The sequence below is a fragment of the Pleurodeles waltl genome, chromosome 2_2, assembly GCF_031143425.1.
Source record: "Pleurodeles waltl isolate 20211129_DDA chromosome 2_2, aPleWal1.hap1.20221129, whole genome shotgun sequence".
Lineage (NCBI taxonomy): Eukaryota > Metazoa > Chordata > Amphibia > Caudata > Salamandridae > Pleurodeles > Pleurodeles waltl.
This window is the reverse complement of record NC_090439.1, coordinates 308881779-308895183: the sequence shown is the minus strand read 5'-3', so window position 1 is coordinate 308895183 and position 13405 is coordinate 308881779. Positions and strand designations below refer to the sequence as shown.

General features: G+C 42.6%; 1 protein-coding gene across 2 annotated transcripts in view; it reads left to right on the top strand.

Annotated features, from left to right (window-relative positions):
- Positions 1-13405, top strand: part of MARCHF11 (membrane associated ring-CH-type finger 11) — a 203416-nt gene that overhangs the window by 34192 nt on the left and 155819 nt on the right. The gene's annotated exons all lie outside the window — the stretch shown is intronic.

The window sequence follows — 13405 nt, the reverse complement described above, 5'->3', positions numbered from 1 at the left end:
TGAGACCTATTATGTAAATGATACAATAATCTCTTTGTTTTTGGGTTACAAATATGTTTTCTTAAAAAGAGGATGGAACGGGTTTATTGCTTTTATATATTTTATTGTGATTGTCTTAATCCAGGCGTAATATGCCCTTTCCTGCTATTGTATTAAATTAGAAAATCTGGCATGACAGGCCTGTGCCATCACATAGATACATTAGTTATCAAGTGACTCTATAATTCTTGCATGACCAGTCAGAAATACGGTGGCATGTTTTAGGGGTAGCTATGTTAAGTACAGAAATGGGAAGCTAGAGTGCATGCGTGTAATTTTGTAGCTCCCGTGTATCAATCCCCAGACCATGTTAACACTAGTAGGAGTAAAGGGTTTGTCTTAACTCTGACAAGCACATATAAGCTTTCTTCTTCTTAGCTAGTAGTTGGAGCTGTAAAAGTACACTTTGCTAGTCTGATGGAGATGGACAAAACTCTCATTTTCATTTAGAAATCCAAGCATATTTCTCAGGACACTGGCCTACTACGAGTCTTGAGAAATTATATTACATTTTTTTTCTCTTCATTTGGTAAGAAGCATGCTGATCTCATCAGAGGCTTTTCCATGGAGACTGAAACAGCCACATTTTTACCTCACAAATTAGACCACTGGCCTACTTGACAGGGTTAAGAGAAGGGCAGCACTGCCACTGACCAATGGGTGGGTGTGGATGTCCCTCTTCTTCAAGAGACACACTTACTTGGCAACAGAGTCCCACGCTTGGCTAGATTTAGTTACTTTCAGGTCTCCCACTCTAGGTTTACGAGGTGGTCCAGGGGTAAAGGTATGCTGATTAGGAATACTGTTCCATACCAACACAATAAAACATGGTCGGCCTGTCAGGCCCATTACCTTGCAGTGGCAGGAGAGCTGCATGGGGAATCCATTACGTTTATATGCGTTTACACACCTCCTCCCTCTATTCCCACTTTTGTAGGACAAATGATAATGTTATGGGGCAACATTCCTGGGGTACTAATAATGTTGGGTGGGGACTGGACTAGGGTGGTGAACCCTACCATGGATCAATGGCGCCCTATTGGAGCGCTCCCAGATTTGGGTGCAACGCCCATGTCCTCCTTCATTTCTGCATTGGGCCTGGAGGACTTGTGGAGGGTCCATTACATTACTGACAGAGGTGATACATTCTTCTCCTCTGCCCATGTCTTGTATTTTTTCAAATGGATTATTTCCTGGTCCCGCAGCCTTACCAACATAGAGTTTCTGACATCACGATTTTAGCCAGAGGGCTCTCTGACCACTCTCCGATCTTTATGCAGCTCCAGGTGGATCATTTCCACCCGGCCTTCCGCTGACACCTTTCGCCCTGGCACCTCAAAGAACCGGAATACCACAGCCAAGTGGAATGCTCCATTGTGGAGTATTTTCAACATAAAGTCCCGCCTTCGGTCTCGCCTGAGACGTTGTGGGAAGCCTTGCAGCCCACAAACTTCATGTTTGCTGGTTCCATATCAGTTAGTTATATTTCAAAGAAGAAGCATGAATCAGTCAATCAATATGATGTACAAAGTACCTAAAACAAAAAATAGTACCAAAGTGTTATGAAACAACGACCATAGGTATAATGGTGCTCTAAAACAAAAGGTTCCCTAACTTTTTTTTCTGAAAGGCATGTTTGCTCATGTGTCTCATAGTGTCAGGAAACATATTTCACTATATAATGTAAATATGTGGGAAACCTAGTGCCCAGCCTGGGGATCGATTCTTGGGGGTCATACATTGTCTCAGTTTTTGGGACAGTCATTGTGTCTGGGTGGTATTAGCACATATCTGAATGTTCTGACTTTTATTATTATGTAGTACTTTTATCAGAGCTGCAAATACATATTTAATAATTTTGGAAATAATGCAGACCTATGTTTGTCAGAGGTCTCAAAGCTCATATTTCACAGAAAGATGTCTTCACTGTGAAATATTTCCTGTAATTCACAGGGCTGATTCATTTGTGTGAAATTCTTTTTTTCTTAACAAATGAAGTTAAATAAATGGTTTACACAACATTCCTTCTATCTTTCAGTGCTGTTAAAAATTATTTCATAATGCTGCCGCTCTCAGAGCATAAATCAGCACAAATGACAAACACACCATTGCACCCCATCTTTGGTACATGCATTTGTCAATTAATTCTCCTCACTGTGTTTAAATAAGCAGAACCCTGTCAGCAAAAAGGTAAATACAGTGTCCCACACTGTACTTTATTTTCCCATATTCGGGGCCTGATTTAGATTTAGTCAAACAGAGTTCAGTTCATTAGGGTGGTGAAGGACATTATGTCCACCACCCTGACTGATTGCGGTGCGCCAGATTGATAAACCATTGCCTGTTCAGCAGTGATTTCTTTACCTTTATGGAACTGCCGTCATGGTGATTCCTGTAGAGGTACAAACATTTTTGGGGACAGCCCTCAACAGTTTTAACAGCCATTCATCAAGCTTTCCCAAAGTTTTTGGTTTTCAAACACCAACTCCCAAAGTGGGAATTTGTTATTGAAAAACTAATAACTAATAAACCCACACCCCAGGAGTTTTTTCCCTCAGTGTGGCAGACATTGTTCTTTTCTGTCTGCCACCAGATCACTGGTGGTGACGGGCAAAAACAAGCATCTGCAATGCAATAGGTTTCACATAAACAAGAGTTAGAGCTCTTGGCATTGTAAATGAACATGACAACCTCGCATTTGGGACCTTCTAAATATTTAGTCATGCAGCACATTAAAACTTTATCAGAAATAAACTGTGTTTGTGCATTCCTTTATACACTTGGCATTGGACTGTAATGTTAGCAACACAAAAGGATTATTAGACTGTAATGGTCTGAACAGCCCCTGCAGAGCACCACAATAAAGTAGCATTTGGAAGAAGCATGGTCATGTAAGCATATATTTGGCCCCTAGAGGGCATAATAACATACAAAAAAGATTGCTAAAGAACATTGCAGTGTAACCATATAATCAGCCCCTTGAGGGCATAGTGTATTACACATTTTCAGGACTAGTAGGCCTTTTAAATATGTAACTGTGGAGTCAGCAGCACAAGGGTGCAGTGCTGCAGGTCGTTACTAGATGTCCCCATAGGGTCTACAGCAGATTGTGCAGTACTACTGGTGGTGGCTAGAGGTCCCTGTAAAATCAACAGTAGAAGGTGCAGTACCACTGGCTGTGGCTAGTTGTCCCTGTGGAGCCAAAAGCACTCAGAGTACAGTGTCACAGAACACTGCCAGAGCTTCTTCTGACGTCAGAAGCTCAGAATGTCCCCCAAACCTGGAAACGGCTGGAGAAGTACCAGGTCCTCAGTGAAATGGCAGAAATATTTAGCCATGCTGTACATTAAACCTTTATCAGAAATAAATTGTGTTTGTGTGTACATTAAACCTTTATCAGAAATAAAGTGTGTCTGTACATTAGCAGACGGTGCAATACCACTGGTTGTGTGTAGATGTCCATGTGGAGCCAAGTCAGTTACTAGTGCCTAGATGTCCACGTAGAGCCAAGTCAGTTACTACTGCCTTGAGGTAATTATCATCCTTAAGCCTTTGGAGAGCATAGAGCATTACACATTTGCAGGCCAAGCAAGGCTGTCAGAATATTATTACAAGCAAGGCCCTAAGAACACAAACGCCTCCCAGCTGTAAAAACAAAAGTTCAAGCTATAATTAAGCTTAAATATGCATTGAATGTTGGAAGATGTTATGATTTTGGGCCCCCTCTAACTTAGTGTGACCCACATGATGCCCTGAACATAAAGAGTACATTGTTCTGAATGTTTTGGTGGTGGGCCCATTGCCGTAGGACCACCACAGGCTGAGTTATGGGCAAACGTGTTGTAAAAGGAATGCCTACAAAGCATTATCAGGTGAGTTTCTGTGCATTCATTAAACCATTGTCAGAAATAAACTGTGTTCGTGCATTAGCCAAAGGTGCAATACCACCGGTCATGGCTAGATATCCCTGTGAAGACAACTTAGTCCTTCCTTGGGGCAATTATCAACCTTTAGCACTGGGAGAGCTTAGAGCATTGTACATATTTGCACTGTGATTATTACAAGCAAGGCTCTTATAGCACAACATCCTTTCAGCTATAATAACAAAAGCCCCAGCTATAAGAGAGTTTAAATATGCACTAAATGGTGGAAGAGGTTATGATTTTCGGACCCCCTCTAACTTAGTGTGACCACAAGATGCCCTGAACAGAAAGAACACATTGTTCTGAATGTTTTGGTGGTGGTTGTCCCATTGCCCTAGGCCCACCGCAGGATGAGTTATGGGCAACAATGTGTTGCAGAAGGAATGCCTGCAAAGCAATATGGGGTGAGTTTCCTAGAGTGCAGTGAATATTGTTTTGGGAGAGCCCGTGTTAAGGATTTCTCCATAGATCTTCAAAGCACAACACAACTACTTGTAAATGACTAATTATGTAAAGTATGGAACAAGTGAATGGCAAAGGCAGAAAACGAACCACGTGCGTGAACACGAGTGCTTACTAACAAACACGAGAGGCAGCAAACATAAAAAAATAGTCCATCCCAGCTACAGAAAAACATTCCAGGCGTAATTAAACTGTACATGGCTGGTGCTCCTCAGCCAAGTACAGGAAGTGACGTATCGGCTTCCAAACCAGACCGGAGGCAGCAAAACAACAGCAACACTGCTTTTAACCTATGGTAAGCGGCAGGCAGCATCAGGCAGAAGCAGAGTCCTATACTCCATTCAACAGGTCTTGCAGACAGCACATGCATGCTGTCTAGGCTCCAGCTAAAAAAAGACATCATACTTTCCACCCTGAACTGGATGGATGGTGTAATGCCTCTTCCTCTGATGTCCCCCATTCCATCGGGCCATCATAGAAAGCTTTCCATTGACAGAAAGCTGGTGGTCCTCCTAATCCTAAGTAGGACAGCCAGATAGAGGGACAGGGTACTCTGCCAAACTTTAAATCTACCCCCAGTCTTGATAAACTTACTCTATAATAACATTATACTACAAAATAAAGACATTTTAGAATACGTTATTATATCCTTAAAATGCTGCTTACTATTTAAAACTTCAGATGTAATAATACACAATAAAACACAAACGTCCTTCCTTGGACACTAAACTACTGACCTTGTGCCAGGTACCATGAGCTTGGCATTGATGGCAAAGTATTTCTGAGTCATAAATGCAGGATAGGCTTTTATCCCTGTTCTTAACATTGACAAGTGACCTTCTGGTGTCGCCTCCAAAGTTCTGCCCAAGTTAGGTAGCCGGCTGCTTTGCTACATTCGTTGTGCATGACTAGTGCAAATGCATGATATTTTGTGGATTGTAGGTTGAACCAATGGAGCATATGGAATGTGTGGGCATCTGTCAGGGGTATCCAGTTTGGACTTTCACTGACTAACAGCTGCACAAAATGGAGATTGTAGGTAGACTGACAGAATGGCTTTAAGTAATACTAGCATTTCTGAGACACAGACTCTGAATTGTGTAAGCATGGATACATGGCTCTCTACAGAAGTGCAGAAGTGACCAATTTTAGGATCCTCCCTTTATTTACTTCTTGGCACACTCCAGTTAGTCTATAAGGAGGGTGTGGGGAGATGGAGACAGTGGTTTCATGTTTTTTAGGGACACATTGAACCTTTCTGGCTGGGGCCTGCCATTTATTATCCCAGAGTTGTCACATCAAAATGGCTGATAGCTGCCAGGTGTGAGTACTTCACTGTTTATGCAAGTGCTATGGGTTCTCTTCTTGGAAACTCCACTCATCAGCCCCCTGCTGTTTAACCACTACCTGAATTAAAAGACTGTCTACTCTGGAGAGGAAAGCTACACAAAAAAAGAAACCAACTGGAACATGTACCAGAACAGATCATAGGTAATCCCTGTCTTGAAAAGCAGTATGAAAGGTGGACTGTACCAGACCCAAATGGTTCCAGGATTACTCATTGACGAGTGTAGTTGACACTGCGCACAGTGTCAGGGAACCTTTTGAGATCAAGGACTGGTGTTGCAGACTGATGAGACATCATTGGATGACCAATCCTGCCCGACCCGCACCTACAACACCAGCGCTGGCAGGAGTTTAGGAAGTGCCCCACTGCACTAAAGTGTGCCCCCAGTTACCATCAAGTGCTCCTGAGACCAGCTCTTATCACCCTTGGAACTCCTGTGAGTCTGCCATCAGTCTTTTGAATGGGCTTTTCACATTTGTTTGGGTGGTGTTTTTTTGTTTGAGCTTGAACCGCCTCTTCCCCAGCACTAGCGCAACATCTTCAGACTAGCCATTCATGTCTAAGGAAAGGCAGGGCCAGACCCACTGAATAATAACAGGGACTTTGTGACTGAATTCTGCTGCAACATGCAGATTGTTCAGGCACTGAGATTGCTGAAGAGCCCAAGTGTATTGCAGTGAACCTGTTCTGATTCTAAAACTTATTATGGAATGAGCTACAAGCGCAAGAGACTTACCTACTGGTCACAGACACAGTAGCTTTCATGCATCTTCATTTGGTGTGTGAATTATCGTGTACCTGAAAGTTGTGAGAATTATGGATTGTGGAGCTAGCCGTAGCTGGCATAGTTCAGTGGTTTTTAGGTTTTGTTTCGTAATCATGACTTCAAGTGTGGGAAAATGTGGGCATCTGACTAGGCTGGCATGAGGAGAGATTATCTTGCTGTTTCTGCTCGTTGTTTATTATTATTTTGTTATTGTTCTTCACACATATTTCTTTCCATTTCTGAAGTCTGGACTGCATTTTTAAAACTGAAAAGGACATCTCTTGGATCTCGGCCTGGAGGTTATGTCTACCTGGATGGGCATCTCCCAAGCAGTCCTGCTGTTATTCTCCTTCACCCTCCAGTGACAAGTGAATCTTCCGATGTGGTCCCATGTCAGTGAATACACTGATAACAGCGCCAATCGGAGAAACGTCTGCCACTAATCAACTGTGAGAATCTGAGCAAGCAACGGAGCCTCATGAGGGTGACCAAAGCAGTGGGAACAGTGATTGCTGCCTAAAAAAAATCCCTGTAATTTGGCTATGAATTCTTGAACTGGACAGCTCCAAATGACTGGAGACCTATTGAACTACAATGGTGCATGACCTGTACCTATGACTTTAATAAAAGCGCTCCAGAATTATACCATCTTCTAGAACGGGGAGAGGGTGCCATTGCTTGTGAGTTGCTATAATAGAGCTGGTATATGCAATCCCAATCTTGCATCTGAGCCTCATTGAACTGTGTTGTAGTAGGTTGGACTATGTTAACACAAAGTTCTTTATTTTTACTAAGGTAAGCACTAGGCTGGACAACATAATTACTGTGTTTGTTGTTTAACTGTTGAGTTATGAGCTCTTGCCCTCCACATTACCTCTCTGAGAAGCCTTTGACTGCTCGCCAAAAGCTACAATTTTTTCCTGTCCTCAGAAAAGAGATGGGATTGGTTGGAAGTTTGGGAGAAACTTTGCTGATCCTGCATGGACAATACTATTTAAGAAGGAGGATGGACTGTTCTGTAAACAATGCCTCGGTCAGCTGAGGCTATGGGACCTGGCAGTTCCCCATCAAGGAGAGTGATTATGAAGAAAGACACAATTATGGGCATGGAACAATAAGCTGAAGGCCCTGGAGCACAAATACATGGTGAAGCTGAAAAAGGATTGTGAATACACAAGGGAAATCCTCCTCATAGCGGAAGTCTGAGGGGCCAGATGGCAGCCTTACTGACCCTTCCTTTCCCAAATACGTCAGCATTTAGCTGGACTTGTTGAGGCCTCTTTAGAGGACAGCCAGCGAGTGTGCTATTCCTCAACCTGTACTTGCATATAATTTGTACTGAGTTGATGTATGACCTGGGTAAGAAAGGCAAGGTTTGTGAGGCTGAATATAATCTGACAGAAGACAAGCACATGATGGCTAGTGTTCCAAAGTAGGATGTGGAGAAGGTTTAGACTTTTGTGTACGTTTATTGAAGGTGCTGTGCAGAGCTGAGCAGATAGATACATGGAGAAACTGTGCGGCTGATGTGGTAGAAAGTAACACATGCATCCATTGCATACTTTAGGGGCTGTTCACAAACTGCATTTTGTAGTAAATTTAGTAGTGCTACAATAGTACTACTCATGTACTACAACATGCTATTCACAAACCTGCGTGTGGAGGATTCCCCCTCTACACTCCTTCCTGTTCGGAGATCTCCACCACCAGTGTGGAGTCTCCACTGATGTACAAGTATTTGTAATACATATGGGGGTGGCTAGAAAATGGGGGAATGTTTCCGACTACATGTGAGGAGCTTATGGAGAATTAAGGAGGGTTTAGAGACAGACATGCACCTACCCACAAAAGAGTAAGACGATTCCTATTCACAAGTTGCACTTCTAAATTTACTACAGCAAAAGACCAAAAATAGTTGTAAATGTGCTCCAGCCCAGACTTGTAGTAAGTGAAGCACAAAACATGGCCAACCACTGGTACTATAAAAAAACAAAGGTAGGGAATTAAAATATTATTTATCATTCAGGGTAGCATTCAGCCCATTGTTCTTTTGCCCACCATGCCACCTCAGATTAGACCCAGCAATATTCAAATCTGACTTCAATAGGAATAGTCTAACCAATACTGCCAAGCTGGATCCTTTCCTTACTGAAATACAGGCAACCCAAGACTGGTTTCACCCTGATTGTGGCTCATCAGTCAGGTGCAGCTTAGTTTCAGTGCCATAATGAGCACAGGACCCATGTCCGATCCGTTCTGGAGGGGACTTTGCCTTGCAGTTCCAATGAGTAGCAGGGTTGGTACTGATTTGCATAAGATGGGCTTTTCCCTACATTGGTAGGTGGGTGAAAAACAATGGATTGGAATGTGGCCCCAAGCGATTGCCAGTGGCTGAGATTAATTCAAACATTTCCATCCATCACCTTGTTGTTGTTGCATTTCACATCCCAAGTGCGATGCATATGCCCGGATCTGGGTGCTGTGCTCACTGTGCCACTGGACTCAAGCTACACCCTACTGATGATTCCCATCTAGGGTTGTTTGAGGTCTCTTCTGGAAAGAGCTTTGCTTGGCAGTTTTGGACAGACTGTTCCCAAGACTAGCACAACTGGTTCTTCCTGGAAAGTTTAAGGGTGATCCTTCAAGGCGGGGCTCAGAAAAAAAGGAGGTCCCAAATCCCAAATCCCAAATAGTAACATCCCCATGCATTTTCCACTGAAGTTTTTGAATAGTGCTCGCACAAAAACTGCTGAATGGAGTTACACAAACTTTGGAAGGAAGCTAGATATTGGTTCAGAAAGCATGCTTTTTGTCATTTGTTGTAAGTCTTTCCAGTAGTTTCTGAGAAATTAAGGTACAAAATGTTTTGTATATCTGGACAGTTGGGTTCAAGGCTCAAACCCAATTTTAAAAAGTAGAGCTTTCATCATGGCAGGGCAGGAGGTATAGTTACATTAGGGCACAAGTTATAGTTACTAGAAATAACTATATAATTGGGAAATGTTAGTGTTTTTGAGTTTAAAAGTCAGAAAACCATACAATGACAAGGGCGCAAGTTATAGTTACCTTAGAGCATAAGTTATAGTTTCTTGTGATAAATATAACTATAACTGCTGGATTTCTAGGGATCTGTGTGTGTAAATAATGTCCCTGTAATATTTAGTTGATTTAGTGAAAATATATATATATATTTAATTACCATACGTTATTCTCACCGTCACTGCGCATGGCCTTTGGCTGTGTGGGGGAGGGGTTAGCCACAGAGCATGTAAGTGGTTGTGTGAGTGTATGAGTAGGCATGTGAGTCCATGTGTGACTGGCTGTTTGGGTCTGTGAGCGGGTTTGTGGATATGTGAGTTTGTGTGTGAGTGGCTTTATGGGTGTATGAGTGTGTGTGTGAGTGGTTGTGTGAGTGTTTAGTGCGTGTGTGAGTGGGTGTGTAAGTGGGTGTATGAGTGGCTGTGTGGGTCTGTGAGTGGGTGTGCGAGTGGTTTTGTGAGTCTGTCAATGGTTGTGTGAGTGGCTGTAATGGATGTGTGGGTGGGTGTGTGAGCGGTTGTGTGGCTGGGTAAGGAGGTGTGTGAGTGTGTGTGATTGGGCGGGTGTGTGAGTGGGTGGGTTTGTGGCTGTATGAGCCTGTGACTGGGTGTGGTAGTGGTTATGTGGATCTTTGGGTGGATGTGTGAGTGTGTGTCAGTCTGTTAGTGGGTGTTTTTTATTAATAGGGATCTGGAGCTGCGGCTCTGTCGCAGATTCACATGGGGTCCGCACTAAGTGCCCCAATTTTAGGCAAATTCTTACTGATGAGGGGTCCTTCACAGGCCCCTCCATCAGTCCCATGGTGTCAGGATACCTCTACCCTGGCCCCTTCTATCAGTTTTAAGTTTTCATTTCCCTCACTGTTCCCCCAGCCCCCGAGGAGCCGCATGCCGATACACAAAATGGCAACCGCAAATTTCCTTTCAGGTTGCGGCCAGCCAATCACATCATTGCTGTTAGCGCATGGATCCACATCTCTAGATTTTTCATAAATCTTTTTTTTCTCTTAAACTACCAAATAGACTTACACCAACTTACAAAAAGAGATATTTCTGGCCCAAGATCTAGCTTTCTGCCAAATTTGGTATAATTCCATTCAGTGGTTCAGGCTGTAGTTGTGTCTAAAGTCCTGATGGGAAATGTCATGGGGAGAATGTGTATTGACACCCTCATTTTTCTCGTCCCAACTTGATGAATCACCCCAAAACCTTTCAGACAGTAGCTGAAGTGAGTTAGGTTCTGGGGACACTTCCTAAATAGGCATCTCTTTACTGGTGGCACTAAAGAAATCTCTGAAAGATAAACGATGGTTGTTCACTGATTTACTTTGTACTGCCTCAAGGAACTCCTTGTACGTAAAATATTTTCTTTGGTGGCATCATGTAACATTTAAATATGCTAACTCTCCTTAACTAGAAGGCAGACTCATAATGGTTTTGCCTATATATTTGTAGTTTCCAATGCTCTCAACCTTTAAAGCTTGTATGTGGTGCCAGTAGATGGAGTCTGGGGCTGGCTGCCAAGAATCTTGGTCTTGGAAGTTCTAAGATACAAATGTCAGACCCTGGAAGCAAACTTGTTCCTTTGTTGAATGCAAATTGAAATAGATGAGCTGTCTGCAGAGACGTGTCACACTGGATAGAAGGAAAAAGCTGTAAAGCATAAAAAACTCACAACAAAAGGAACTGAAAGTACAAGGTTCCAGAAGAAACTGAAGAAAACTGGTTGACTGGAGTTTCTGGCTTGCAACATACTCTTGTAGCAAACAATGCCTTTTGGTAAACACAATCCATCGTACTGCCTGACTCAGAAAGCAAGGGTACTGAGGAGTGGCAAACCCCAGCAACCTGACATGGCACAGACACCAAATATGGCCTCCTGCTGTTTAACACTGCAGACCGATGCATGGATTGAGTTGCCGCACATCTATAAGGCAGGAAATGAAAGAACCAATCCCAGGAACATGCAGCTGCGGCAGACAACAGCAATGCAGCACCTGTATCCAATCCTTGTAGCGAGATAAGACCCCATCAGTCTGGGAACTGCCTTTCTGGACGAGCACAATCCTAGAGTGGGGGTGGCATTGCCTTTGTTTTTAAGGACTCTCATTTCCTTCACTGTCGATTGGGCAGAAATATGTATCTTTAAATTTGAACTTTCTGCCAATGTCAGTGGGCTTGGGACTATAATTTATCGACCACCTGGACCTAAAAAGCAGTTTAGTCAAAAGCTTGTGGAACTAATTGCACCTCGTATTTTAGCTTCTCAACAGTTCGTTCTTTTGGGGGACCTTCATTACCATAGCGAAAACCTCAAAGATTCGGAGGCAGCACAGCTCCTGTCTGACCTTGCTTCATTTGGCCTATTTCAAAAAGTTTCAGGCTCCACCCATAAGGCTGATCATACTTTGGACCTGATTTGTTTCTAATTCCACCCTCCTAACTGGTAATGGTCTGTTTCATTTGGTATGGTCTAACCGTGCGGTCATCTATTTCCAAATCTCGCTACTCCTTAAGTCTAGAAGGGCCAAATATAATGAAACAAGGATGCTAAGACAATGGTCTAAAATCTCATCCTCCTCCTTTGTGGAGGCCTATCATCCACCTAATTTTCATAACGTGACAGTCATTGAGACAGGGTTAGCTCAATACCATAATACTTTAATTCAGGCCTTTGATAAGCTAACACCTTTTAAATCCTGGTGTTTAGAGCACAACCTAACGCCCATGCACCTTGGTTTATCCCTGAATTGTAAGAAGAGGAAGCCGCCAGGTGAAATGGCGTTGGCAGCACTATAAGGATCTAGAGATTAAGAATTGTTCCATTCAGCCTTGAATTATTATAACCTTAATTTTAAAAAAAGCTTTAAAAATATATTTAGTGAATAAAATCAATTCTGACGGCAATTCATCTAGAGAACTAGATAAAGTTCTCAATTCATTTATCAAATTGCAAACCTGTACTCGAAAAATTCAGGCTTCTCTAGCTGTATGCGACTCTCTCGCTTCTCACATTGAGAGCAAACTAAATAAAATTCATTTGGACTTTTCCAACACTAAAGAACGGGCAGATATGCTTTCAGAAACAAATAATGATATGGCTGCATGCTTATCTCGCCCAGAGCAGTTCTCCATTTTTTTTCCAAGAACTAATCCAGCAAGTTCTTACCTCAGCTAAATCGGGGTCCCATATAGATATCTGTCCTCCCAGGATAACAACTTCCTTACCTAAAATATTTGCTCCTGCTGTGGGTTCTCTTTTAAACTTATCTTTAACAAATGGAAAAATCCCGGCAGCTTGGAAAGCAGAATAAGTGATTCCAATTCAAAAGAAATCTAACATGGCTCCTGACGATCTATAAAAACTATCGTCTGATTTAATTACTTACATTATTGGGAAAGCTATTGGAAGGCCTAATAAACAAACAGATTATGGAGTACCTTGAAGCCAGTCAGCTCCTGATCTCTTTGCAGTCTGGTTTCTGTCCTTTCCATAGCACTGAGACCACACTAGTGACTACTACTGACCATATCAGACATTCTTTAGACACAAACTGCCCCATTATGCTAATGCTATTGGATTTATTAGCGGCTTTCGACATGGTGTCATACTGCTGACTACTCTCAAGGCTTAGGGAATGTGGCCTCAGTGGTCTAGCACTACAGTGGATTGAGGACTTTCTTACTAATAGAACGCAAACTGTTACCTTAGGGTCTTTCAAATCACGCATCGAACACCTGGATAAAGGAGAACCTAAGGTCTCTTTCCTTGGCCCCATGCTTTTTAATATTTACATAACACCTCACTGAGAATGCAGCACACATAGAA